Consider the following 27,445-nt stretch of genomic DNA (forward strand, 5'->3'; position numbering starts at 1 on the left):
TGCAGCATATCCACAGGGAGCAGCTGCATGTAATAGTAGCTGCACTGCCTGCATCCATCAAAGCCCCACACGTCACAGATAAACTGTGAGCTAACAGAAAACCAAGGGAATGCTTGGTACCACCTATTGCACAGTCTGAATGCTTTCATTAGCCTAGGTGCCTCCTGCACATAGTTTTCTTCGTTTACAGAAACATTTCCAGTGCAAGTTGCAGACAAATCAGTCCTGAGATCACCAGCTGCAGCTGCTGCTTTCTGCATGCAAAGCATTGAGCAAATCAGCAGAGATGAGCACCCACTCACATCAAAATCTCCGAGATGTGGTTGACAACCCTGGTTAATTAAAAGACATGGGACCAGGCTAAAGCAAAACTGTCGCTCAGCAGCTTTGAATCAAAATCTGGCTGGTCTGACAAGGAATGGCAGCTTTCCTCATTTTCAGTCTATGGACAAGTACTTTCTCTATGGTTCTGGTCTAAAATTGTTTCCCCCCACACTTTGTTCTTTTCTGAACTACTGTTTTAGCATTTGCCTTCTTTACTCTCCTCACTTTGTGATTTCTGTCACTCTTGCTTGGTCTTTAAAGTTAGTTTCTGTCCTTGCTTTGCTATCAGTTAAAATGCCACTCTCACTAACAACATGAGGCTGAGTCAGAATGGAGACTGCACGTACACACTTCTGACTCTGGGAGAAAATTACTAAAATTGAAAAAGCACTGTGGGTAACATCCCTCTCACTGATGCCCAAACAGCAGAACTGCACCAGCGCAGTCTGTCAATAAAAACATCTACAACTGCTACAAAGCATTCATTGTGTTGATGCCTATAAAAAAGTTTTGCTTGGTTTTGTGCCCACTCCTCTGTCCACCAACTTTAAGCCTATGGAAAACACAGCAAAAAGGTAGTTGGTGGGTGCATCTAGTCTTTAATTTCCACCTTCAACACGTTCTTGAGGCTGATTTTTTATGCATTACTCTCATTTTAACCACGTAAGCATGTGGTGAAAGAAGGCTGACAGGGTTTTCTAACATTTGTGCAGGAAGGGTGGCTCATTCTGTTCACATTCATTGCAAAGAATCCTCACTTCATGGGCAGGTGAGCACAAACATGAAAAAATGCAACTGCTGATCTCAAACAGTGATCAAACAGTGTTAAATACGCATGTGAAATGCCATTTGTTTTGGATTTAATGGCATTTAAGTATAATCTTTGAAGAAGAACTGAACTAAGGCAGCCTCTCCTCTTCGTTCCCTGCTGGCAGAACATGGCCACCAGATTCAGAGCAGTTGCCACCAACAGGGTGATTCTGTTCAGATAATAAAACTAATAAAACGCTTTTTAAGAGTGGCTACCTGAAGTCTTGCTCTTTTCCACATGCTCAGAGTCACTTATTGCAATGGGAACGACATCAGGTCTTCCTTATATGAGGAATTTATTAATAAACCAAACCACAGTAGTAGCATATTAACAATGCAGTGACAAAAAGAGCAGTGAGACCAAACCAAACTTTCAGAACCTTTCCTTCTAAAACAATTTCCATAAGAGTAGGCCTAGTTTTGCTTCCGTAACACCTCTACAACATAGAGGAACTTCAAGTTCCAAAGTTATTTGGATATGTTATTGTGTCAGTTGTTTCCAGACTTATTCAAAAGGACGTCCTGAGCCAATTGCAAAGCCCTCTCTCTTACTGGAAGCTCCACCACTCCAAGCCACACTGCGTGACATCAAGCCTCGAGGGGCCATACCTGGTCTTCCAAACTCTCCACGTGAAGGTAATCAAGAATCTTGCAGGAAAATCATAACCGGGATGAGCTGAAAGAGACTGAACGAGCAGAAACAAAAGAAAATGGGACACTGGCCTTGATGACTTCAGGATAGATAATGTGATGAAAAGGCTCTGCCCTCTAGGTTGCTGGTTTGAAGCCAGGCCAGGCTGGAAATGCAAGTCAGTACTCCTGGGCAGCTGTTCTGAAGGGAGCTGACTCTATCAGGCTCATGCTCATTAGAGAATAAAAACCACGACAGCAACAGGGTGTGCTGCAGGAGGGAAGTGCTGAAAAAGCTTGGTCTCCTGCTTCTTGTTGTCACACATGCAGATGCTAGCTTGGAACAAAGCTATTTATACAGGGCTATCTGTTTCAAAGCAAACCTCACCAGCACTGACTTTCTGAAACCTGCACAGGTGCACCTTACGCTATTTTAAAAACAGCTTGCTTTGGCAGAACAGGGTTGGGTTTCCCTCCGTGCAACCCTATTACATTGGTGTGGAGAGACAAACTGGGAGACCACCAGCACAGCCATGCCTTTCAGCCACTACCAGCTGAATGTGAATCTCAGCATTATTACTGTATTCCTTCTTAAAATATTTAAGCAATGCCAAACTCGAAGGTGAACTGTGCATTCAGCTGGATCTGGAAGGCTTACAAAGTTTTTGGGAGGCCTGCAACGCCTCGTAACTGTTAAGTAAATGGTTAAAGCCAGCTGAATCAATGCAGGTGCAGCTTAATAATGAGCTGAACAGCTCTTCTTTTTTTTTTGTTGAGGTTAGACACTGCAAAGTCTGAGCTAACACTGCACCCCCCGGGACCGACCCGCTCCCAGCAGAGGCTGCAGCACATACATTAGCAGGACAGAGCAGCTTGCACTGTGCCTGCTCAGTAGATTAATACAGATTTTGTCCTCTGGGGCTGTCAGTCCCAAACCTTTCAGCAGAGATGAAATCTCTGAGAAAAAGAAGACAGACACTACTGGAAGTGCGTCTAAGTGTCTTTCTGGCTTTCAAACGAAACCTGAAGCATCTTCATTTCCAATTTAATATTTTAGTAAGCACTTTATTGGAAGAGACTGCGTAATGGGTTAATTTCGAAATGTCATTTATCTTTACTCACTGGGGATGACTCTCTGTAATTCACTTGAGGCTGCAACAGTCATGGATTAATACATCATCCTCCAACTCGAGAAGATAAAAGCCTAACAAGCTCTAACCTGCTCCACGAGCTATATTTAAGTAGTACTGGGTAATGATAAATATCTCCCATAAAATGTGTTCTCTTCACACTTCTTGTGAAAACTGCTGAGAGAACCAGCTGGTGAGATGGAGCTGACGGTCTTTGTTCGCAGCCCTGCGATCCATCCGCCATGAAACTGAAGCACTCCCTTCCCTGGCACCCTCTAGATGTGGGGCTGCCTTCAGAAGGGAGGCCAGTAAGGAGAGGCTGCTGTCACGGCTGCTGTCACTGCTGGTGTCACTGCAGGTGTTACTGCTGGTGTTAGGGCTGGTGTCACCGCTGGCTGCTGGTGCTGACAACTCTGCCATCACCCACCTTATTGCTGCCAGACTGGCAGGGAGGGAAAGAGCTGGGGAGGTGTGAGGGATATTTTGTTTTTCCTTAACCGTGCTGTGTTTCTGGCATTGGACATTTTGCAGAACAAAATGAAGAATGGGCTTCTCCACTGAAAAGCTGATAAACCAACAGGGATGGCTGTTGCAGCCAGAGTGGGAGAGATGCAGGAAGCGAGAGGTAGTGAAATCACACCCTTACACACACTGCTTATGGGCAAGTGAATCATTTCACATTTCCTAATTTTGCTTGCAAGTGGTGGATGCTGATAAGCATGTGGGGACCTCACAGTACAGGTGCTTGGACCATACTCCTGCCTCAGGAAGCTAGAAGAGGTCCAGGCCAGCCTAAACATACTCTTTTCCATTTTCATTGTTGCCTGCTGAGTAAATGTTAAACTTCGATGCCTTCAACGTCCCAGCCTGACCTAAAACCAGGTGCTAGGACCTTCAGATGGGGAGAGTTCTCCTGCCCAGGGCCTACAGAGAGTGACCTAACCACAGCAGAGGGATGCTGAGCTAGCTCCTTAACCATCCATCCATCCATCATGGGAACAACTGCACTTCCAGGAGATACTGATACCCAGCATCCTTCTAGCCCCCTTTTTCTCATTACAGGTCATCCAGAGAAGCTGTGGACGCCCCATCCCTTGAGGTATTCAAGGGTAGTTTGGATGAGACCACTATCAACCTGATTTAGTTTATCCCACAGCAGGGGCTTGCAAATGAATGGACTTGAAGGACCCTTCCAACTCAAGACATCCTATGATTCTCTGATTCCTCTCTTCACTGCTTTACACATGCTGACAACTCACATAGATCACTAGAGGGATAGAGTAGCACTGCAGCTCTCCATCCAGCCTGGAGAAACAGACAGTAAAATAAAAATTCTGCCTTTATGACATGCTAAATAGAAGACTGTGGCTGCAGCTGCATTCCTCAGACCCCGTGTGTATGCCACTGGAACTGGAAGGGTGAACTACTGTGGTTAAAATCACGGGTATCCTCTACAGACCTAACGCATTTCCCACTGTAAATTTCCTTACCTAATTAACACAGAAAAAGAAGTCATCTTCCTTCCACCCACCTGGCCACTTGAAGAGGCTGAACACCCTAAAGCTGCTTCAAAACTGTCTCTTCAGATAAAAAGCCATTTATTTTGTTTTATTTTATTCTGTGTTAAAAACTCCTCTGGCCTTGCCCAAGCCTCTCTGAGGGGAGCTGCAGAAGCCTGACTGCTCTGTGCCATGATGGGTGTCCTTTGCTGGCCTTGCCTTGGGCCTCCAGGCATTACTGGGATTCCCTCACCACACACAGCCACCCCTAATCCAGTTGTGCTTGTGCCTCCCTTTATCTCTCTTGAGTTAGGAGAGCTTTAGTTCAGAAATAATGCAAGCAGAGTAACCCAGTTCCATCTTTTCTTGCTAACTCTACCTTCATTTTACTTCAACAGTGCATTTGGACTCCTGTATATATTTCTTCTCAGATCACAATGATCTTGCAATAGGTTACTGTTCAAACATGTCCTTGACAACACAGAGCTGACCACCATGTTTTTTCCAAAATAATTCTGTAGAGATGATGTATTCCGTATTCCAGCAATGGCAGAAACATAATAAAATACTTTTTGCAGTTAGGAACCAGTAATACAAACTACTGCTTGCAAAGCAAATGCATTCTAGGTATGTTCATAAGTCCTATCACAACAGCACATCTGGCACATCAGGCTTCTGGGAGTGGGCAAATCCTAAACCCTCACTGAAAGGCAAAAATTATAAAAGCAGTAATAATAATGTGACAAAAATCCATGAATGCCAAAAAGCAACAGAAAAATATAATTAATCTGACCTCTGCAGTCTTCTACTCCTGATCACTGAATTTCATGGCTGAAATGTATGGCAGCTCATCACCAGAAGAGTGTATCAGATCTGCACATGAACTACAGCTCTATAGCTTATGCTCAAGATGCCCTTTATGTTGGTCTTATGAATAAAGAAATAAAAGAAAACCCAGTGTCCAACAGAAGGCTGCGCAGGATACGGTATCTTAAAATATCACAGAAAAAAGTAGGAATCAACTCCAGGAGGAGGAAAGTTTAGGTGCTAATGGCTCATACAGGGGACAGTAATTTCCATATAGTTTTGAAACCATTCAAAACATGCTTACATCCCTGTTCTCTAGTACTGGTTGCACTTGCTCTATGTATACGTATGATTCAGAACTACTTCAGCTTTGCTTTGGTAGAAAAACAAACTCAATTTTCCACATTCATATCACCTATCACACTGCTCATCCTGTTCTTTTTTTTTTTTTTTTTAACAGTCCGAAGGAAACGTCCTAGGTATTTGTGTAGAGGACTTTGCTGGGAGTTGAGTAGATTCATTTTTTATCATATGATAAAAATCCAGTTGTCCTCAAAACTTGTGCACACAAATCTGCAAAAGTAAATACCAGTCCTTACAGTATAAACAAAATAATTTTCAATTTTGAGATTTTCTTCCTTATCTACTAATGATTTTTTTTCCCCATCAGAGTGACATTTGCCCACATCCAAACACAACGTTTGTAACAGAGATCCAGTCACTGGGTACCTTTGTGCAATTTACAGCTGTCCAAGTGACTTCAATTCATTTAAGCAGAGATCAAAGCTGGTGTTTCCCTAGGTCCTGACCTAGCACAGGACTTGAAACCATTTAAGCTATTAACTTGAAACCACAGGGAACCAGCCTACTTAAAATCACATCACTGAGAACATGCAGATACTTGGCTTCAGGGCAGGCATGTGCTCTTTGCTGAACTGGGACACTGAGGCCCCACATGTGCTGAGCAGCGCTCTCTGAAGCAAAGGCATGGAGGCAAAAATTCCACTTAAATGGCTCAAGACTGTCAATCCACTGCTTTCCTCAGAAAGTAGCTTCAACACAATGTGGAATTTATCTTAATGCCACCATACAATTGCTCTTCTCACCATGGAAGGCTTCATTAGAGCTGGAGCCCAGGAAGGCTGGATGCTCCTCAAGAAGGAAATCTTAGAGATATAGGAGAAGGCTGTTCCCCTGTGCCACAAGATGAGCCAGTGGGGAAGAAGACCAGCATGGATGAACAGGAAACTTTTTCTGAGGCTCCAGGAGAAAAAGAGAGTCTATCTCCTGTGGAAAAAGGGTGGGCAACTCACGGAGAATACAAATAAGTTGTTAGGATATGCAGGGAGAAAATCAGAAAGGCAAAAGTCAAGCTTGAACTCAACCTGACCACTGTAGTAAGGGAGAACAAAAACCTTTTCTACAAATGAACAGTAAGAGGATGGCTAAGGAGAACCGCCATCCTTTACTGAATGCAGCAGGGAACATGACCACAGAGGATAAGGAAAAGGCTGAGGTTCTCAACGCCTTCTTTATTCCTGTCCTTAAAAGTCAGACCAGTTATCTTCAGGTTACTCTACCTCTTGACCTGGAAGTCTGAGATGGGGAGCAGAATAAAGCCCCCCTTGATTCAGTGGAAACAGTTAGAAACTGTCACAAGTCCATGGGGACAGATGGGAACCACCCAAGAGCGCTGAGGGAGCTGAGAGAGATGACTGCCAAGCTGCTTTCCACCATCTACCAGCAATCCAGAGAGGTCCCAGAGGACTGAAGGCTTGCCAATGTCACTTGTCTACAAGAAGGGTCATAAGGAGAATCCGAGGAACTACAGGCCTGTCAGCCTGACTGCGGTTGTTAGGGAAGGTAATGGAACAGATCATCTTGAATGAGATCACGTGGCATGTGCGGGAGAACCAGGGGATAAAGCCCAACCAGCATGGGCTCATGAAAGGTTGACCAACCGGATCTCCTTCTACGATGCCTGGGGACGAGACAAAGGCTGTTGATGTAGTCTACCTAGATTTCAGCAAAGCCTTTAGCATTGTCTCCCACAGTACTCTCCTGGAGAAGCTGGCAGCCCGTGGCTTGGACAGTTACACTTTCACACATTGCTGGGTAAAAAACTGGCTGGAGGACTGGGCCCAGAGAGTGGTGGTGAACGGAGCTAAATTCAGCTAGTGACTGGTCACAAGTGCTGTTCCCTAGGCACTGGTATCAGGGCCTGTCCTGCTTGGTATCTTTATTGATGACCAGAAAAAGGGCAACGAGTGCGCCCTCAGTAAGTTTGCAGATTATACCAACTTGTTGATCTACCTCAGGGTAGGAAAGCCCTACAGAGAGATCTGAACAGGCTGGATGGCTGGGCTGAGGCCAGTGGAATAAACCTTAACAAGACCAAGTTCTGGGTCCTGCACTTTGGCCACAAGAACCCCAGGCAACACTAAAGGCAAGGGGCAGAGTGGCTTGAAGACTGTGTGGAGGAAATGGACATGGGGGTCCACTGATTGGTGCTTGGCTAAATATGATCCAGCAGTGTGCCCAGGTGGCCAAGAAGGCCAATGGCATCCTGGCTTGTATCAGAAATAGTGTAGCTAGCACTCTGTACTCATCCCTCTGTACTCAGCTCTGGTGAGGCTGTACCTTAAGTACTGCATTCAGTTCTGGGCCCCTCACTACAAAAAAGACATTGAAACCCTGGGGAGTGTCCACAAAAGGTCAACGAAGATGCGAGGGGTCTGGAGCACAAGTCTTATGGGGAGCAGCTAAGGGAGCTGGGATTGTTCAGTCTGGAGAAAGGAGGCTCAGGGGAGACCTTACTGTTCTCTACAACTACCTGAAAGGAGGTTGTGGTGAGGTAGGGGTCTGCCTCTTCTCCCACGTAACAAACAACAGGACAAGAGTGAATGGCCTCAAGTTGCACCAAGGGAGGTTCAGGTTGGATATCAGGAAAAATTTCCAAACTCATTGATTCTGTGATTATATGATTCTATGATTCCATGTGTTGAGTTTTAGTCCGACAGGAAAGGCACAGAACTGTTTCCTGGGAAACAAGTGAAGTTGTGACCGATGCATGTTGTTAACTTTCCAGAAAGAGTACACTTTTTTTTTTTTAAGTGAAAAAAACATATGCAACAAATATGCCTGTTCCTTAGCACTACTCAGCACAACATGGTACTCCAGATTGGGCTTTCACAAAGCAGATAAACAGCAGAAATGACCAGAAGGATTTATAGAACCTTGACAGCACCAGGTAGAGTATAGTTTTTGTTTTATTTACTAGTATTTGCTATTTATACTTATCTGGTCATGCACGTTTCATTTCAAATTTAATCCCTGCACTTAAAATACTTTATCTTTGGAAGGAATTGCTCAGCAGATAGAAGCTGGACTCTCAGATCCTGTTTCCAGCTCTCCATTTGGTCCCCGGCTAATTATATATATCCGTATCTCTAATCACAAGGAACCTATTACAACTTTTAATGGAGTAACCTCATCGCATCTCTGTGGAGTGAGAACTCTTCTTGTTACTTCCACTTCAGAGATTGGAACAGAACACTTTGAGTTTGTCAGGGGAGACTGCAAACTGGAACTGGCAGCAGGTTGCAGCAAAAGGCCAGCTGAAAACCATGGTGGTGAGGGAAAGGCACAGGTCTCTTGTTCTAAACAGAGCAAAATGGACAGAGAGGAAAGGAAGGAGGTGAGATGCAGACAGCTGGAGGCTGCTGCCAGTTCAGTTAACTGTGCTGAATTTCAGCCAATGCCCTCACCACTACTCTATTTTACTCTTACAAGCTGTTAAGTGCAGTGACTTGGGCTAGCCAGAAAAAAATAACGAAAAAAAACCGATTAAAAAAAAACCCTAAACACCTTCTTTCAAAGCTGCAGAAAGAGTTACTCTTGATCAATTATCAAAAATCATGATTTATTAATAAAAAATTTCCTCTGCACATCACTTAATGCCATTGTTTAATTGACCTTAATAAGGAAGCCAGATATTTTAAAGCTCAGAAAATAACAGAGAAATGATGATATTCTGCTTTCTCATAATAATGTTGATGATTATGTCTTCTAAAACCCGTTCAGCAGTTTCTGATCTACTTGGTACTTCCAGGGGAATGCTATTTCCCAGATTCATTAACGACAGATTTTACACTCAAACCTTGTCCTCTGATGTTTGCAAAATGACCCTGATCACACAGGTTATCACCCCAGCCCTAGTAAATCATCCCAGTTTTGGTTTGTTTTAACACTGCGTTTTTCTCATCTTCCACTTCTGGTACAGTGTCCTCATGTCACCCTGAAGAAATATCAAGGAATCAAGAGGAGTTCTAGGGGAGAGCAGAGATAAAACAGGAGGAGAAATGCACAAAAGTATTTGTCTGCAATCCTATTACTAGACAAAATGCTTTACAAGGTTACCTTGTGGGGAACATGCCCTGTCCAAGAGTAAAAAATCCTTCCCGCAGCTGTTCAGTAAAATCCCCAAGTATAAAACACTTCTTTGAAGCCAAATTAATGATCCACAGCACGTTAGAAAGCATTTCTTCTGACATTTCTGTAGACATAAAGTTCTTTCACCCTTTTGCCTTTCAGCAAAGCCTCAGGAACAGACTTGCTCAGATTGATAAAACCTCAGAATAGAAAACACCACCAGGGACCGCCACAATGGAAACTATAATGAAGGATATAGGATACATATTGTGTGTATCGCCATTCTTTCTATGTATCTTTAGGCTGAAAATGCGGGGATTCAAAGGATGTATTTTTTGTCCATTCTAATAGGAGTTAAGAATAGAAATGACAAAGAATGTGATTTCCTTCATCTGTTTTCTTAGTGTTTCCCCATGGCTTTATCTGGTTAGTTTCCATTTTGCTTAGGGGAAAAGTTTTAATTTGTATAATTGGTTATGAGGGGAACTAAAAGATGGCCTGCATTTATAAATCGCAATACACAATAACAAAAATCTTTTGCACAAGACAGCTACCTTGAAACAATGGACTTTCTGTAGGTCAAACTTCACCCTAGTCAACACAATGGAATTAAGAAAAACAAAACAAACAACACACTCACAACCCCCCCCCACCCAAAAAAAAACAAACAAAACAACCAAAAGCAACACAAAAACCACAACAAAACAACAGGAAAGCTAAAGAAAAAGACATAATTTATAGCAGAGCCTATTCAGAGACCCAGAAGGGTACAAAAGCTTTCAAAAACTTTTCAACAGAAACCTCCAGTTACCAGTGGAAGCTTGTGCCTCTCAGGCCTTTTGTACATCCTGAACAGAACAATTAGCCCTAATAGCTCAGTGCCCACCCTCCACTAACCTGTTTCTCTCCCCTGGGGACCAGGGTGCTACAGATCATTAATTTCCACCTAAAATTCTCCAAAACTTTTCATGTATTAGTATGGGGAATACACAAAATAATTTCCTCCTAGGTTCTTCAGTTGACTTGAACGAGTATCCTAGGCAGACAGAGCTCCAAACATTGCCATTCTGTGGGAAGGACTCAGCTGGAGATCCTGCACTCCCTTTCCTACTCACTCACAACTGCTCTAGTCCCTTAAATGGGGAGATGGCATCCAACAGGCAGGTACAAGGATTCTCCCCAGTTACCACATTTCAGTTAGAAATGGCTTTCCAATCTGCAGCTTCTGTTTCTCTAAGGTGCCCAGATTAAACAGCTAGAGCATTGATTATTTTATTTTCTACAAGGTCTGCCCATTGCAGCTTTTCTAGAGGAAAAAACACAGTTGTGCTGAAATTCCCCTAGACTCTTAAGTGTGAAATCTCTGCCTAAGAGCATCTGAAACACAAGAGACTCCATCATGCCCAAATACCAGCGAGGGAGGACAAGCCACTGACTGCTTTGATGCACCAGGGGTTGCTTTCAGTGCCTCTGAATGTTGAGCAGGGTTTGACTTGTGTTCTTTTATATGAAGCATTGGTTTAAACTTCATGTCCTTGAGCTACTGAGGATTTGGTCATTCTTAAACAATCTCCCAAGAAGCTTCAACTGAAACCCATTTCTGGCCTATAAAATGGAAGAGAACAATTGTAATAGTGGCTTCAGACTAGCAAACAGACGCAAGGAACAAAAAGCTTTTATCAGTCCGCCTTCACGGGAGCTCTGTGGAAACACTGAACATCCCAAGTTGGAAGGGAATCACAGGGACCCTCAAGTCCAACTCCTGGCTCCACAAAGGACCACCCAACATTCAAACTCCATGCCTGAGAGCACTGCCCAAACACTTCTTGAACTCTGGCTGCTTGGGGCTGTAATCACAGCCCTGGGCTGCCTGTTCCATGCACACCACACTCTGGTGCAGGACCTTTCCCTAACCTCCAGCTACCCCTCCCCTGACGCAGCTCCATGCCGTTCCCTCGGGCCCTGTCTCTGTCACACAGAGCAGAGCTCAGCGCTGACCCTCCGCTCCCTGTGAGGAGCTGCAGCCACCATCAGGCCTCCCCTCAGCTCCTCTGCTCTGAGCTGAACACACCAAGGGACTTCAGCCACTCCAAATACACCTTGACCTCTAGATCCTTCGTCATCTTTGGAGTGAGTCCTCCATTGGATGCTCTCCAATAGTTCTATGTCCTTCTTATATTTGTGGCACACAAAACTGCACACAACAAACTGCACACCATGCACATCATGGGACAAATTCTGACCTTAACCGTTGGGAGGCTTCAATCTATCACAAATGCCACATTTTGACTGTAACAGACAGCAAACTCAGCTCCCAGACTTGCTTTCCTTCTCAGGCTGAGCACACAAACCTAGAAAGCGGGCTTAAAATGTCTGGATGGTTCCCTACGAACACCCCAGCTCCTCTGGGCCTCATGAAATCTCTTACCTCCCTCATTAATGAATGCTGGAGCCTGTAGAAAGCAGTACAGCATCACTGCAGTGTCTGCTGACCCTGAACAACCTCAACAGGTGCACGGCTCTTGCGGAAAACACATGTTGCTCTATCACTATTAATACACTGAGAGTGTGAATGGCATATGCATGTTTGTTTGCGTGGGGAGCATAAATTATGGAGTTCCCGGGTCTGCAGTCATCACCTTGCAGCTACAGTAAGTTTTCTGGGGAAAGCAAGGCATTTGGTCTAGGCATAAAACAGCACCAGGGCCTGCCAGCCACAGTGACACATGTGAGTGCCAAATCAGCACAGCATCCAGATGAAGGTTTCAGTGCTCCAGTGACCCAGAGGGTTCACCAACCAGGGAAGAAAACAGACAAATCACGTCGCCTCCAGACGACCCGGGTGAAGTAATCCTGCCATCAACAGCTTCTTCCTGCATTGCTGTGTGGACCAGCTGCTTCCTCCCCGCACTGTTAAGTACAAGGCAGGAGCTGTTTATTGTTTTGAGTGCAAGAATGAAAAATTGCAAGTTAAACTGATTTCCTGGGAAGGGAAAAGAGGAGAAATACAGTTCCTCTACAAAGCACCGGCCTGGATTTACCATAGCAAAGACTTACTTACCCCACGTGGCCAACAGCAGTTGGGTGATGTCCCTACATCTGTACCTTAACTCTGAAGCCACATAGAGCAGAAAAATAAGGTCTACTCTGCAGCAAGCAAGAAGAAGCACTGACTGAACTCATGGAGAGAAATCAGGGTACTTGTGCAAGGCTGAAAACGCCATTCCTTTTCAGCCTGACCACACAGCTGCTGCACGCACCCGAGCCACATGTGTGCTCACACCAGGTAGGAGAAAGGAAGAGATGATGTTCTGTATTCATTTATTTCAGGACCTCTCAGTTTTGTATGCAGATGAGAGGAAACGGTCGCCCCAAAACCTTTCCCTTACAGCTGGAAGATCTCTAGAAGGTGAGAAAGGTGTAGTTTCAAACTTCCCTGTGATCTTACCAGCTTGTGTTTTCATTGATGAGACTTCACTGCTCCTGCCACATGAAAGAGCTGGCTGAGTACTGCAGAACAAAAATAGAAAACACAAGGCAGCTAGCACTATTTTTTTTCCCCTGAAATCACACAGCTGTGCTACAAATCTATACCTTCTCTAAATTACTGGTGAAAGAGAAAGATTACCCAAAGTACATGCATTCTCCCTAGACCAAGTGCACAGGGCCCAGAGAGCACAAGCCATAACAACAAGAAAGCCTGCATTCTCTACATCTATGAGAAAATATTAATAAAGCAAACCAAAAAGAAAAACCCTTTGCTGACATCTTAAAGGAAGAAAGACTAGCTTTGTATTGCCCCAAAGGGGTCGTGCCTGTGCTTGGTAAAACCATGGCCATTGGCAATGGAGAGTAAATGTAGGAAGCGTTACCCCCCATGATATCCTTTGCAGACACTGGGGAGTCCAGACCTCACTCAGGAGGTGCACTTTCTCTGCACAGAGCTCTGGTGAAGAGGGTGTTCCCACACCCCATTCCCCACTCCCTTTGCTGTACATAGGGATATTTCACAGCACTTCAGGCAACCAAAGCAAGGATGAGCCCGGATTTGTCCCCTCCAAATGGTGACACAGCACAAATGTTACTGGCCCTGATGCAACTAGTGAATGAAATCAGACCACTGTGCAGCCAACTAGCCCTTGGTTGAGGAGACCACCTTTATATTTTCGTGGGCATCCCACAGATTCTATCTCATTTTTTGTGTGTCCCAGTCAGGTCCTTTTCTTTCATGCTCCTGCTGCTCCTGGTGGCCAGTCTGCAGAGTAGGGCAGACTGTATCTCATGCTTGCTTTGCTGGGGCAGGGATTCCTGTTCCTGTACCCACAGGCAGCCTGCCAACCTCATGTAAAGTTCTCTCATGGATAAGCTGTGTGGTTGACAGGCTCTGAGCATACAGTCTGAGTCCCATGGCAAGGCAGCAGCACGTGGATACACAAGCAGAGGCTCTGTGAAGGCACAGACCTGGGTAGACCCAGCCAGTAGGCTGAAGCATTACATCCACGCCTACTGATAGAGCCATTCCACACACAGAGAAAAAATGCTCAAAGAAAACAGTCTTTTGCAGGCATTGCAGCTGTTGCACAGCTTTTTGGCAGAAGCCACAATTCATACCACAGCCTTGTCACTCTCCACCCCTTTCCTGCAGCTCCTTTCCCTATCACCTCCACCAAGCAAGCACCTCAGTAAGGTTTATGGCAGACCTATGACATCTTGGGATGGCTGCACAGCACTGCTTTTCTGCTCCATTTTCCTGCTGCCTTCTGCCTATTGGCATCTTTTCTGGGCCACTTTTAGGCAAGGGCAAAAAAAAAAAAAAAAAAGAAAAAAAAAAGAAAAGATCTAAAACCACTGGATGGTGTATAGTCTTTCACCGTTCATTAACGACACAGCAATAGAAGCAGGTAGCAGCTGTGGCTCTCCAGCCCTTCCCATCCAGCTTGCTAATGCTTACTCCCTGCTTTTACACAATTTGATTAATTTGAAAAAAAAAAAAACCTGTTTATCACAAAGGCATTCATTTAATTTAACTATCCACGGAGGCCTTGGATAACATGCTTCACAGGTCCCATTCTCAGACTCATAATGATCAGCTCAGTCCCCTGCAGCCTCAAATCCCTTATTTAACAAGCACCTTTGGATCCAAGTACAATATTACACAGCTGACAAAGCAGCAATTAAAGAGAAATATTTTTAAAAGGTAGGGATGGTGAGAGAATAATCAGAGACACAATTGCCAGAAGCCTGTGTTAACTGAGGACACACTGGAGAAGTATGGATGATCCAGCCTCTTCACCACTTAATGTGAATAAACAGCTTACGAGTGGGAGAGGCTGAAAGGGGAGCAGCCTCCTTCCCTGTCACTAGAGAAGGCATGTGATGATCACTGAGCACAAGAAAAGCTCCGGTCTGTGAAATCAGAGAAAGGAAGGAGCCTGCTTCTTGTCCCTGTGCCTTTCTAATGAGCTCCCAGTGAGAGGCATCCGCAGTGGGCTGGGCACAGGCACGCAGCTACCTCCCAGGCCAGCCCTGAAGCCCCATCCTCAGCAACACCTGTGGGCTCTCACCAGTAGAGCCACCAGCACAGCGTGGTACACCAGCCTTTTTTGAGCTGTCTTCTGGGACTGCACGCTGTGTGTGAGCCTTTGATGCGCAGCAGAGCCCTGAGGTAGGGCTGACCCACCTTCACCTTTACACCACTGCACAATGGCTGGCGTGGTAAAATCCAAACGCTGGCCATTAAGTTTGGTCCCTGGAAGGCTGCAGCTATGAAAGGCTGTAATTTTCAGTTAGCTGAGAAACAAAATAAACAGCGCAGTCTTGACCTCACTCTTCTTTTGCCAGTAAAGCTTAACCAATGAGCAAAGGGAAAAAAAAAAAAAAGAAAAAGCAGAAAGCAGAAGAAATACAGCAGAGTGCAACTGTTTCCCTCAGGCACACAAGGGACTGACTCTTCCCCTGCACAACTGCTACCATACACCTCCACAGCTGGACACGCAGCCTCAAAGCTAATCTAAAGGTGCATACCTCACAACAACAGAAATGACCTGCACTGCTGTCTCTGGATAGTAGACAGGTTTTCTTCTCAAGGACAGTTTTACAAGGCTTGGGCACTGGAGAACGGCTTTTGCCAGTTCAGAATAACAATTCTTATTGCCTAAGTGTCACAACCCATAAAATCAACCTGGTGAAAGACCTAAATGAAAGATAGTTCTGAGCTAAGTCTCTATCATTATAATAAAAACAAACTGAAAAGATACGTATGACAATGCTATCTAAGGCTAAGTGACTCCAGAAAAGCAAAATCCAAGCTTTTCCATGAAGAGTTCGAAACCAGACCAGGCTCCATCACAGTAAGCATGACAGTGTCACGGTCACTCAGGAGTGCGTCAAGAGAAAACAGCCTCTCTTCAGGCTGGCATCAACCACCCTGGCTTCTATAAACAAACTTATCACATGTTTCAAAGTAATTGAGAAGGGAAACAGGCCAGGAAATTATCCAATCTGGTTTTGAATGAGCGCTTCAAGCGACAGAGACCTCAGGAGTCCCATAGTTACCACTGCTAGGAGACGATGCACAGCTAAGAGAGGAATAAAAAGACCCACCCAAGTAGAAGAAGGGCTGCAAAGCTAAGGAACTAGGAGGCCATGAAAGAAAACATGTTATTTAAAAAAAAAAAAAAAAAAAAAAAGGAAATCAAAGTAAGAACTCCAAAGGAGAAAGAAAGAAAAAGTCTCCAGGATTAGCCAGGAGAAGTACAGACAGATCCACTGTCTGAGAACAGCTTTACGAAATCTTACAGCACAATGACCTTTAAAAATAGCTTTATTTCCATAGCCAAAGCAGCACCACAACCTGCAACAAATAAAGTTACCATCCACCAAGAAGCTGAATGCACTGGCTTTAATGGGATTTCATGGTGCTCAGTAACTTGCAGGATTAGGTCCCTGCCAGCCAGCGCCAGGAAGGCACACAGGAGAAAACACAGTAAAACAACCCTGCAGAGTTATATTGTGCACAGTCTTTTACACTTAAGTGAACTGGATCAGCTGTTCCAACTACGCCAACATTCAACATACCACAATGGAATGACAACAGTCATAGGAGGTACTGGAGGCTTCTGAGAAATGCACTTTCCCCTAGCTGTTTCCCAGGAGATTATAGCAAGCAACCAGGATCTTTGTTGAGTGTTTTGGAGTGGAGGTTACCAATTTTTTTCAGTGGCTGTGTGAGGTTTATCGTCACGGTTATCAAGAGCAATGGTTAGGTTATCTATCCTATCTATGCCTCTCTACAAAGCCTACAAGCCCAAAGCATCACCTGCTCCGAAGGGCTGTATTGGGATCACACTGATGAGGTTATGGTTGTCTCCCTTGGATCTCAAGTCACACTCACATTTAAACACATCTTTGAACCCATGTTCCTGGACTGTCAGCTTTTCAGGAAGGAAGACACAGTGCTGAGTGAGACAGGCTGCAGGCAGGGGCTCTGAAGGTGGTGCAAAGATGAGATGGATGTTAGGGAAACAGCATCCCTGCACGTACAGGGAGGGAGTGCATAGGGAGGGAGTGAAGTTAAATCTTCAAAGACAGCATTGTTTTGCCATGCCCTGAAGTTTCAGCAGTTTCTTTTGGTGATTAGAGGAATTTCTAAAGCATTTTTGTTAAGAAAAGCGCTGTCATGTCAGGATTAGGGAGATGCCATCTGAGGCACTTTCACGTGGTCCCAGATATTAGAAATGGTCAGCAATGCAATTGCACAAGTAACATCAGTTTTATTATTATGGCTTTTCTATCAGTGTCTTCAAGCACATCATACCAGACAACAGAGGACTTGGGGGAAAAGATACAAGAGTTGTCCACAGAGGGATGATGCGGTGGTCACCTGCAAAGGGATGCAATGCTCTGAGAACGGGCGAAAGAACAGCAAAAACAATTAAGAAAAGGAAAGATGCTGTTTCTTTCCCCTTGCTGCTGCTCTATAGGCTGCTCACCTTCCAGCACAGCCTGCACAAGCAGCTCAGTCCGGTAGCCTTGCCAGCCCTGAGACCAGAACTGTAAGGGATGCTTGTAGGTCAGGTTTGATCCTAAAGAGCCTGTGGGAGGGTGAACAAAGACGGAGTGGGTATGTATGTAAAAATAAAAGACCATGAGACACCTGGTTCTGAGTACTGCTCCAAGCCTATTCCTTTCTCGCCGTTAATAGCACACCAGACTTCACAGAAACAAAAGCAAGCAGCAAGGCTCTTCCTCTCTCGAACAATAAAATAGAATAGTAAAACAGAAGCAAAGACTGACTCAGTTAGCCTAAGATCTTTTTGATAAAGGTTACTCAAATAAGCCACGTATGGAAGCTCTCCGTGTCTACAACATTTCTGCACTATTATTTGTAATAATATGACACCTCAGCTTGCGGAAGGTGCCACACTGGATACTAATAGCACACTTATTATTAGATTTTCTGCATGGTTACATAAGCCTGCAAAAGGGGAAAAATGTAAATGATTCAAGAAGATATTCTTCCTGTGGTTCTCATGAAGTCTTTAATATCTGAAGATTGAAGAAGATCCCTCCTGGCAAGAAACAATCAATTTTTATGCTTCATTAAAAGAGTTCTTTTAGTACTTTTAAGAAAATGCTTAAAGGCAAGTCAAGCGAAGAACGTATATATTTTCTTAATCTAAACAATTTGTGCTGAATTTTACTCTCAGATCTTCCTAACTCTTCTTCAAGGAAGACTAAGCTATGCGTGCAACTTTGTGTTTGCGTCTTCCTCATAATGTAACTCGTAGAGATCTGATAACATCTTGCCCTATCCAAACCCACCTGTGTGAGTGGGCATGGAATTCAAAAAAAGACAGAAGAAAGGCAAAAGCAAGTGGCTTCAACAGCAAGACAAGATTGCAGCCACTTGTGAGTCACTGACAGCATTCAGCACAGCTGGAATAATTTCTCTGTGTCAGTGCCCCGGTGCAAGGTATACAAGAACCTGCCCAGCTGTGAGGCCACAAGCACACCTCTTCATTATTCAGAAATGCTCAAGTCATAACAGTGATCTGGGAGGAGTGTGACTATCATACAGTCCTCAAAGGACCCGTTCCCCGAGGTCAGTCAGTGGCATGCACTCATCCCCAAAGTCAGAGTCAGTACCAGCCGGATCTAAGCCTGCTGCCCTCTGCATGGAAATGCTGCCTGACATGATGCATGTCCAAAAGAATGGCAGGCTAATCCACTGCTATTAACCAAACGTATCCGGTATGAGTTTACAGGTCGCTTGGTCGTATCAGAGGACTGCACACATGGTCACACAGAGCAGCAGATGCAGGAAGGGTTTACTATTCACTGCAGTATCTGTCCTTACCTGTCAATGAGCTGAAAGCTAATTTAAGCTTTCACATTGTCTCATACTTCACTGCTGTGCAAATGGCAATACAGGCGCTGTTATTTGTGCACAGGTCTGCTCACAGCTTAGGTAAGCAAGATAAATCATGTAAAACAGATTCAGAGGGCTGGCTGGCAAGTAGCTGTGTGCAAGAATCACTGCTCTTTTCCCTGTAAGTAGAAACGGTGTCTAGCAAACTTACTTTTTTGAAGGATTCAGCGTTCCTGCTCTCATGCATATGGAATGGGCTCCCAGCCCACAGCAAGCCTCTGGCAGCAGCAGGAACCAGGTGGCCATCACCAACATGGCAGAAAGCTTTGCCACTGTGCCACCAGCTCATCTAACCCCAGGTCATGAAGCTGGCAAGACAGCTGGCTCACCTTGTCTCCAATAGAGGTGTGGCTTCCACAAATACATGTAGTGACTTGCAAACTGCAGGCAAATACACGTAGTGCCTTTTCAGACACCCACTGAGCTGCCCACATGCAGGAAGTTGCAGCGTACTGCACCGCTGTACCCTAATCTAGTGCAAAAATAAAAATAAAAAATAAAATGAAAAAACAACTATTGCAAAGAGTAAACCGTGGCAAGGATTTCCTAGCACCTACAGCCAGGTGGTGGTACAGCAGTCCATGCTCAGCCTGGTTTCTTCACCTGAAGGACAATAGGAATAAGCCATGCTCTGCCTCTAGGTCACACCCCAGGCAAGAAGACCCATGCAACTGCAGCAAAGCCAGGATGCAAAGAGCCAACCTTTACATTCTGGGGAAGCAAGGACGCTTTTTTTTTAAGCCCTAAAGGCCATAGTTTGAGGCTTCTACCCCGTGACCACTATTGGCAAGAAGCAAAATCACCTTGAAAATCATTTGGGGTACTGCAGGTCCTCAACCCCTCAACAACTTCTGTAGCTCTGAGAACACTTCAAAGAAAGCCTTTTCTGTTCCTGCTGCCCCATGAAGGCACCGCTTAGTGTTGCAAAGAGAGGCAGATCTGCACAAGCACTGGAGAGCATCCTCTCACTTCATCACTGAAAATGAGTTTTGTAAGGACCAGTAACTTCTACCTCACATTCTTAAATTAACTTTCTAAATCCATTTGTAGGAACCAAAAAAAAAAAAAAAAAAGCAGGCTAAGCAGCTGCATCTGCCTGTTACTTAAGCAGAAGGCAGAGTTGTTCAGCACCTTTGAGTATCCGCCAGCTTTATTTAGGGGCCTAACTTCAGTCTCCCCAAAGGAAGATTCAAAGGGTCAGGCTTTTCACACATAAAAGCAATAAAGCTGCCTGTATTAGTGAGTGCACAACCCAAAACAGCTTTGTTGGAGTCGTTCATACCACCAGCATCACACATCTAAGTAAGCAGTGCCAATCAGGTGTACATAATTTCAGGATTGTTTACTACGTTTGTTTAGAAAATCACCTTGCAAGTTGTTTTTAAGCACTTTGTTTGCAAAGAACTGCAAGAATTGCCCCTAGGAAAGCAGATTTAATGGGCCATATTTTATTTTTCTGGAGAAACAGAAAATTCTGAATACAAAAACACAGAAAAACATGCTTGGAAACCTGCAAGTGAGATAAAAGGCCCATCTGAAAATGCAGCTCTTCGATGAGAAATGCTTGCTTGCTCCTGATGCAGGTGGTAGCTACCCATATTCATGGGTGCATATGAAGCCAGAGAAAATAAAAAAGGAGAGAACTACTCCGAAATGTCTTGCCTAATATAATATACCTAGATTGAATTTGTAAGCAGGTTATTATATTAATTATTTAGAGTACTGCTGTAAGAGGAGGTCGATTTTTGTGTGTGTATGCACATTTGGATTTTTTTGTACATTTATAACTGCTGAGTTTTGTTCTTTGCCTTAGAAGAAAGGAGCTGACTCTGCCTTCATTTACACTGATCTAACTCTTAAATTCAACATTACACTGCTGTAAAATTACTATTATCGAGGGGAAGAGTATTCTAAAATTATCCTTTCGGCAGAGAGCACAGAGCCTGAAACACACAGTGCTTCCAATACTGCTTTATCAGTACGGTGATCTCGGCAGTGCCGGCAATTCAGCCAGGAGAACCCATGAAAGGCAGTTCTGTGCTGGCACACACCAGGCCACGCACAGCTCCAGCTTCTCGACTGGCCAGCGGCGACGTTGCTCTTAGTAACACGGCAAGATTGATTAGGTACAATAAAAAAGGCATTTAGAAAGGCAGCGGGGGAATAAAGTTCCTCCCCTGTGAAAGCTGCTACCGTGCAGGGGAGTGAAAAATGCCAAGTTGTCAAAAAAGGGAAAGCGATAAAATATTCCAGGGACTGAACTAGTAAGTACATTCAGAGATCTGGTTATAATCAGAAAATCCTTGCTCTGCTCTGATCCAGAAGGAACGCAGTGCCATACCCCTGGTGAACCAGACACAAACCCACCGAGACCCTGCAGAGACATGGCAAGTGCTGTCATCATGATGTCTGCCTTTGAGATCTCACTCTGACTTCTGCTGCCCCTTCACTCCTGTCAGCACAGGCCAGCCAGCAGATGGACTGACAGACAGATGGACAGGTCTCCCTAGGCAGCTGCTTTCCTTCAGGAGGCTCCAGAAGATATCCTAGCACTGTGCAGGGAGCTGGGGGCTGTGATGAGCCAGCCCTTTCTTGGATAGTCCCGTGCCCCATCCCTAAACCTTTGGGGTTGTTCTGTGACTTCCACAATTAGAAACTGGCTTTTCTCTGGGATGGCAGGGCAGAGAGGAGCAGTCTTGCTGAAAACCACAGGCAGCTTCTTCCCAGCATGCTCCCGTGGTGGGAGGAATGGGTCAGGATCAGAACCTCTGCCTACCACTGGAGCACCTCTCCTATAAGGAAAGGTTGAGGGAACTGAGCTTGTTCAGCTTGGAAAAAAAGTAGGCTCTGGGGAGACCTCATTGTGGCCTTCCAATACTTGAAGGGAGCATATAAACAGGAGGATGAATGGTGTTTATGAGGATGGATAGTGAAAGGACAGGGAATGGTTTTAAACTAAGAGAAGTTTAGTTTAGATATTAGGAGGAAGTTTTTCACACAGAGGGTGGTGAGGCACTGGAACAGGTTGTCCAAAGAGGCTGTGGATGCTCCATCCTTGGAGGCATTCAAGGCCAGGCTGGATGTGGCTCTGGGCAGCCTGGTCTGGTGGTTGGCGACCCTGCACATAGCAGGGGGTTGGAACTAGATGATCATTGTGGTCCTTTTCAACCCATTCTATGATTCTGTGGTTCTATGAATGCTGTGTACTCACAGACACCTCACCATCTTTCCCATCATGAACCTCTGCAGCAGATAAGAATGGCACTCACCATCTCATCTGGATCCAGGCTCATCTCTCAAATGCACCCTGGCACACTGCAGCGTAACAAAACCATCACCACAAACACGCTGGTCACAGAAAACCCCAAAGCTGCTGGCTAACCTCAAAGTGACAAAAACTGATGGCACAGCACCGATGTTCCACTCATCTGCCAGAAGGTGATTCACAACAGGCAGGTGGTGAGCGCCCTGTTTGGGACCCTTTCATAGGCTTAGGTCATGTGTGGGGCTGCGTAACCCCTCTTCATTCCTTGGTGTGCATTCTGAACCTATCCACCCGTGTCTTTGCACTGAGACAGCTACACGTCCGCACACTGTACACACAAAGAAATGCAGATCAGACCGGCTTTCCTGCACGGCCCCGCAGAGACAAGTTTGCAGAGCCGCTTTAAATATCTCCCTTATTCAGAACACAGATTGGCTCGGCGAGGTGGTATATACACATTACTCTGTATACTGTGGATGTGTGAACATATGTTTGATAGCTAGCTCCCCCTATTCCGATACATAAAAACGAGTGCAAGTACACGCTTGTTCTTTTAAAACCTCGCCGCTGCTGACTCGAGCAGCGGTTCCCTGCAGGAATCTCACCCCTGCCCCTTCCTCCCCGGGGAGGCAGCAGGACTGCGGCTGGCTGCGAGCAGAGCACGATGCTGCGAGCATCAGCCAGAGGGGGCTGCGAGCGTGTGCCGTGCGCTGCCGCCGCCGCCGGGGCTGCGCTGCCTACTGTGCGAGAGGCTTTTCTCGCTTGCGTAAATCATTTCTTGAAATAATAACGCTTAAAATAGTTCAGCAAGTCTCCAGGTTTCTCACTTTTTTTTTTTTTTTTTAAGAAAAAAAAAAGCACGCGGAATTATGCATCCAGCACTGAATGCGCAGAGCAGCACGCTGCTGAGTACCTGCGCCTGAGACCGCGATTGGATTCCGATGGCACCAAACCCGCAGCGCTGGGGCTGCGCGTCCCTTCCCCAAACCGCCCTCACCTCAGGTTGTGAGCGCAGGCTCTGGCTGGCGGCGTTTGCTCACTCGACTGGATGCTAACGGTGAAGAAAGGGGCCAGACTGCTCGGGATAATGCATTGGACGGTGATAAAAATGTTTCCATGGAGCTGTACAGCAAAACAAAAATTGCTGCCCTTTTATCTGATGTGCACACATTTCATACTTGCAATATGTCTAAAGTGATTTTATGACTAAATCCTGGGAAAAATGCAAAGAATGCTTGGCTAGAAGCATACTTTTCCAGTAAAAACACAACATGGCTTATTAACTGCGGCACTTGGAGGAGGCTATTCAGCATGAAGTGCATTTTTTCAGCTCAAGACCGAAAACATGTGTTTGGCTATACATTTTCTTTGGCTTTGGGCACCAATTTGACTGACTATATTAGAGGGGTCTCAGAACCCTTTCAGTGCAGGCTGGCACCAGCACAAATGAAGCAGCATTCTATTATATGTGTCCGGGTATCGCTGCTTAAGGCAAGGTTAAAACCTCCTGACTTTTTCAGAATATATTACAGAGAAATAATGGAAACAAAAAGCTCCATTAGGTACCTCGTTAAGATTTTTGTAGTTGCTGATCAGCAGCAACCTTGTTATGGCAACACTTTTCAAAGTCACTGCGAGAAATGTTAATTGTGGCGATGGCGGGTGGGGACACGGCACAATGCGCTGCAAGAGCGGTACTATTAGTGTTACCGTGAGAACACGTTATGCCATTCCCATTCTATCTTTGCATGCTGGTGGGTGTAGGGTGATGTGACTCCGAATGATGTCAGATTACCCAGCCTACATTTTTCTTGGAAAGAAGCTCCTTCCTCCATTTCTCTAGCGGAAGGCCTCGGAAATACCAAGCTTAGGAGAGCTAGCTGAGCCGCATTGGGCTCTGAGGACATCTCCATGCTGCCTGGAATTTCTTCATCGGGACAAGGAGAAGGAATGTGCTGCTCCAATGCCTGGAAACACTTGAACATGCTCACCGGGGCCTGTGAAACCAGGAGAACAGATAACGAGGCTTGGTTCTCTGGACTAATCCCCAGGAAGCAGGATTTCACTGCCCGGAGTAGGCTGCGCTCCTGGCAATCTCAGGCACGTTTGTAAGTGGGTCGTAATGTCGCTCCTCTGGTCTCACTTTAAAATACTAATTGTGAAAGCTTTTGTCTCAAATCTGCATCTAACAAACAGGAAAGAGTGAACTTGGTCCAACACACCTACAGGGTACACTGTCTCCTCAGCATGCAGCTACTACTCATGAAACTGCCCAAGATAGAGCTTGTCAGGAAACACAATCAAATAATGGGTTTTGCTTTGAGCCAGCAGTGGGTTTGTACTTCTTTGCTCCCCCCATTCCCCAGTGCACCGTGAAAAGCTGAGCAATGGACCAGTGCCCACAGTTCTGGGCCAGCCTGGGCACATCGCTCCGGGTTGCACAAACTGCTCTGGGCAGTAAAACCGCACCGGACAACAACACTGTGTGCTGTTAAATGCAAAGAGAGAGCACAGTTCCACCCCAAGAGACGGACACTCACTGCAGGACAGGTGGCCAAACCATGAGGATTAGTCAGCTCACGTTTGAGCCAAAGACAAAATATTCTGAAGTCCATTCAGGGGCACGACACACTCCCTCTGTTGGCACTGCCTACGCTGAGCTAGGCAGCGATCAGAAGACTGCACTCCCATGTGCGAAAAGATGGGGCCAGATTTTTTCTGACTACTTTCTGGTATGCTGTCATGGGTGGGGAGGTAGAAAGATGCAATCTAGCCCAGTTCAGCCTTCCATGCTACACCGAGGGTGAGTGTACTTCTCACTCCTCTCCTTTACCTGTCCTGAAAGGAGCGCAGAGCTCTGTGGATGCCATCAGAGCTGTGAGACTGGGCCTACAATGATCACCTCACTTCCAGCTTTTCAAATAGCAGCTTCTCAAAATGACAAAAGGAACCACATACACCATGTTGAGAAGCCTTTGTTTCTCTTCTGGAAGGCTCTGCTCACCGTCAAGACAGGAATCAGTTTATATTTTTTTCCTCTAGAAAAATAAGATGCAGTATTTTTTTCTCTTGGATGAAGGCAACAAAGAGAAAAATGCTACTTCTGAAACCTGGAAATTTTTTACTCTTTTAGTGTCTTTCCAATGTGCACTGAAGCTTTAAAGATTAATTCTGAAACTCCTTAAAAAAATGAAAGAAAAAAGAAGTTATCAAATTTGACGATTCTTCCCACACAGGTACACCCTTGCCTTGCCACAGAAACACACACTCACATGTGCAGACTTTTCTGCCAGTCACCTGCACAGGACAAGAAACCTGTCCCATGGTGTGTGTGGGAATCCCATAAACACTGCTAGGAGATGAAGGATTGGAAAGAAAGGACAAAGCAGCCTTAAGCACGTGGCTGTGTCAGGACAACACCTCAGCTCTTCCCACAAATCTGAGTATTTAAATGTAAGGGGAAAGTACGAGTAACACCATCTTCTTTGAAGTGAGTCTGTTGGCAACTGCAGACGTGTTAATGTGTATGCGTGTAAAAGGAAAAGATTACTTATCACACACCGAAACATGTATTTTTGTTCATCACAAGACCGGCGTGTGGGGTTTTCCCTCTGCTAAACAGCCCCACTCCTCGTGGCCATCCCTCGGCTTCTAACATTTCTGCCTGCTTCTCCTATACTCCATCGGTGACTGCGCTTCACTCCTGAAATGCAGTTAGCACTGAACCGTTTATACCTCATCCAAGATGCTAGTCTCACACTTGGCACAGCTGATGAGTCCTAAAGAGAGCTACTGCCATGTAAGGCTGCTCGGCTGTGCACTTAGTGCCACCTCATCCGTATCAGTGTCCCATTTACCTTTACAGCTACAACCCAGGCTTGCTGATACACCATCCACAAATGTCAGACCAAGCTCTGAGCTGTCGATTGCTCACTTCCTTTGCCTCTTAACTCTGCAAGAGAATATTCTGCTGATCCACTGCAATTTTTCTGGTGCTTCTTAATTTTTGTATGCTTACCCTGAGCTGCAAAATGGCACTTTGCACATTACGGTTTGTAGTGAAACAGGCAATTTTTCTCCAAGCACCTTCCTTGCTCCTTTATTCATCTCTATTTTAAGCAACTTTCAGATGAGAACAATGTCAGACTGACAGCTCTGGAGACCAGAGTATTTCAGGGAGAGGAGCCAAGCACAACTCCCTTCCTCTACTAACAGCTAAGGCAAGCACTGTACTGCAAGAAACTGCATGCTCTTTCAGTTGGCGTTAGTCATTGGAAGTCCTTGTTCACCAAAATAATGTGCTGGGCAGGTACAAGACCATATCTACCCACTCAAAATGCTTCAAGGTACCAGGACTCGTATCATTCATCTAGAGGGACGAATCACATTGGTCAAGAGTTTGCTCTCCATTCCCACACAGTATTATACCTCTGCAGAGGATGAACAGAGGTGGTCTTACAATCACAGAATCGTTTGAGTTGGAAGGGAAGACGATGCAGTTCCAAACCCCCTGCCATGGACAGGGATAGCTCTCACCAGATCAAGCTGCCCAAGGCCCCATCCAACCTGGCCTCAAACACCTCCAGGGATGGGGCATCCACAGCTTCTCTGGGCAGCCTGTGCCAGTGCCTAAACACCTTCATAGTGAAAAATTGATTCCCAATATTCAATCTAAATCTACCCTTGTTTCGTTTAAGGCCATCACCTCTTGTCTTATCACCCCTTTCCCTGCTGGAATCCCTCTCCAGCTTTCCTGCAGTCCACCTTCAAGTACTGGAAGGCCACGATGGGGTCTCCCTCGGGCCTTCTCTTCTCCAGACTGAACAAAAGCCCAACTCTCTCAGCCTCTCTTCAGAGGAGAGATGCTTCAGCCCTCTGAGAATCCTTGTGGCCTACTCTGGAGTCATTCCAACAGCTCCATGGCCTTCTTACATTAAATAAATTCACCAAAGGATGGTGAAGACAGTTACTTCATAGATTGTTCTTTTGAGATCTAACTAAGAACAGACAGTCAATTTAAAAGCTATCCCAGAATTTGAGCCTAACAGGACTACCTATAGAAAAGCTCCAAGTAGTATCATAACGACTGTATTTTTTATTGAAGTCTACATAACTTAAC

The 27,445-nt window shown here is 45.3% G+C and overlaps 1 protein-coding gene across 6 annotated transcripts in view; it reads right to left on the reverse strand.

Annotated features, from left to right (window-relative positions):
- Positions 1–27,445, reverse strand: part of ATXN1 (ataxin 1) — a 204,620-nt gene that overhangs the window by 29,318 nt on the left and 147,857 nt on the right. The window lies entirely within an intron of this gene.

Source organism: Phasianus colchicus, chromosome 3 (assembly GCF_987193195.1).
Source record: "Phasianus colchicus chromosome 3, bPhaCol1.hap1.1, whole genome shotgun sequence".
In the NCBI taxonomy this organism is placed as follows: Eukaryota; Metazoa; Chordata; class Aves; order Galliformes; family Phasianidae; genus Phasianus; species Phasianus colchicus.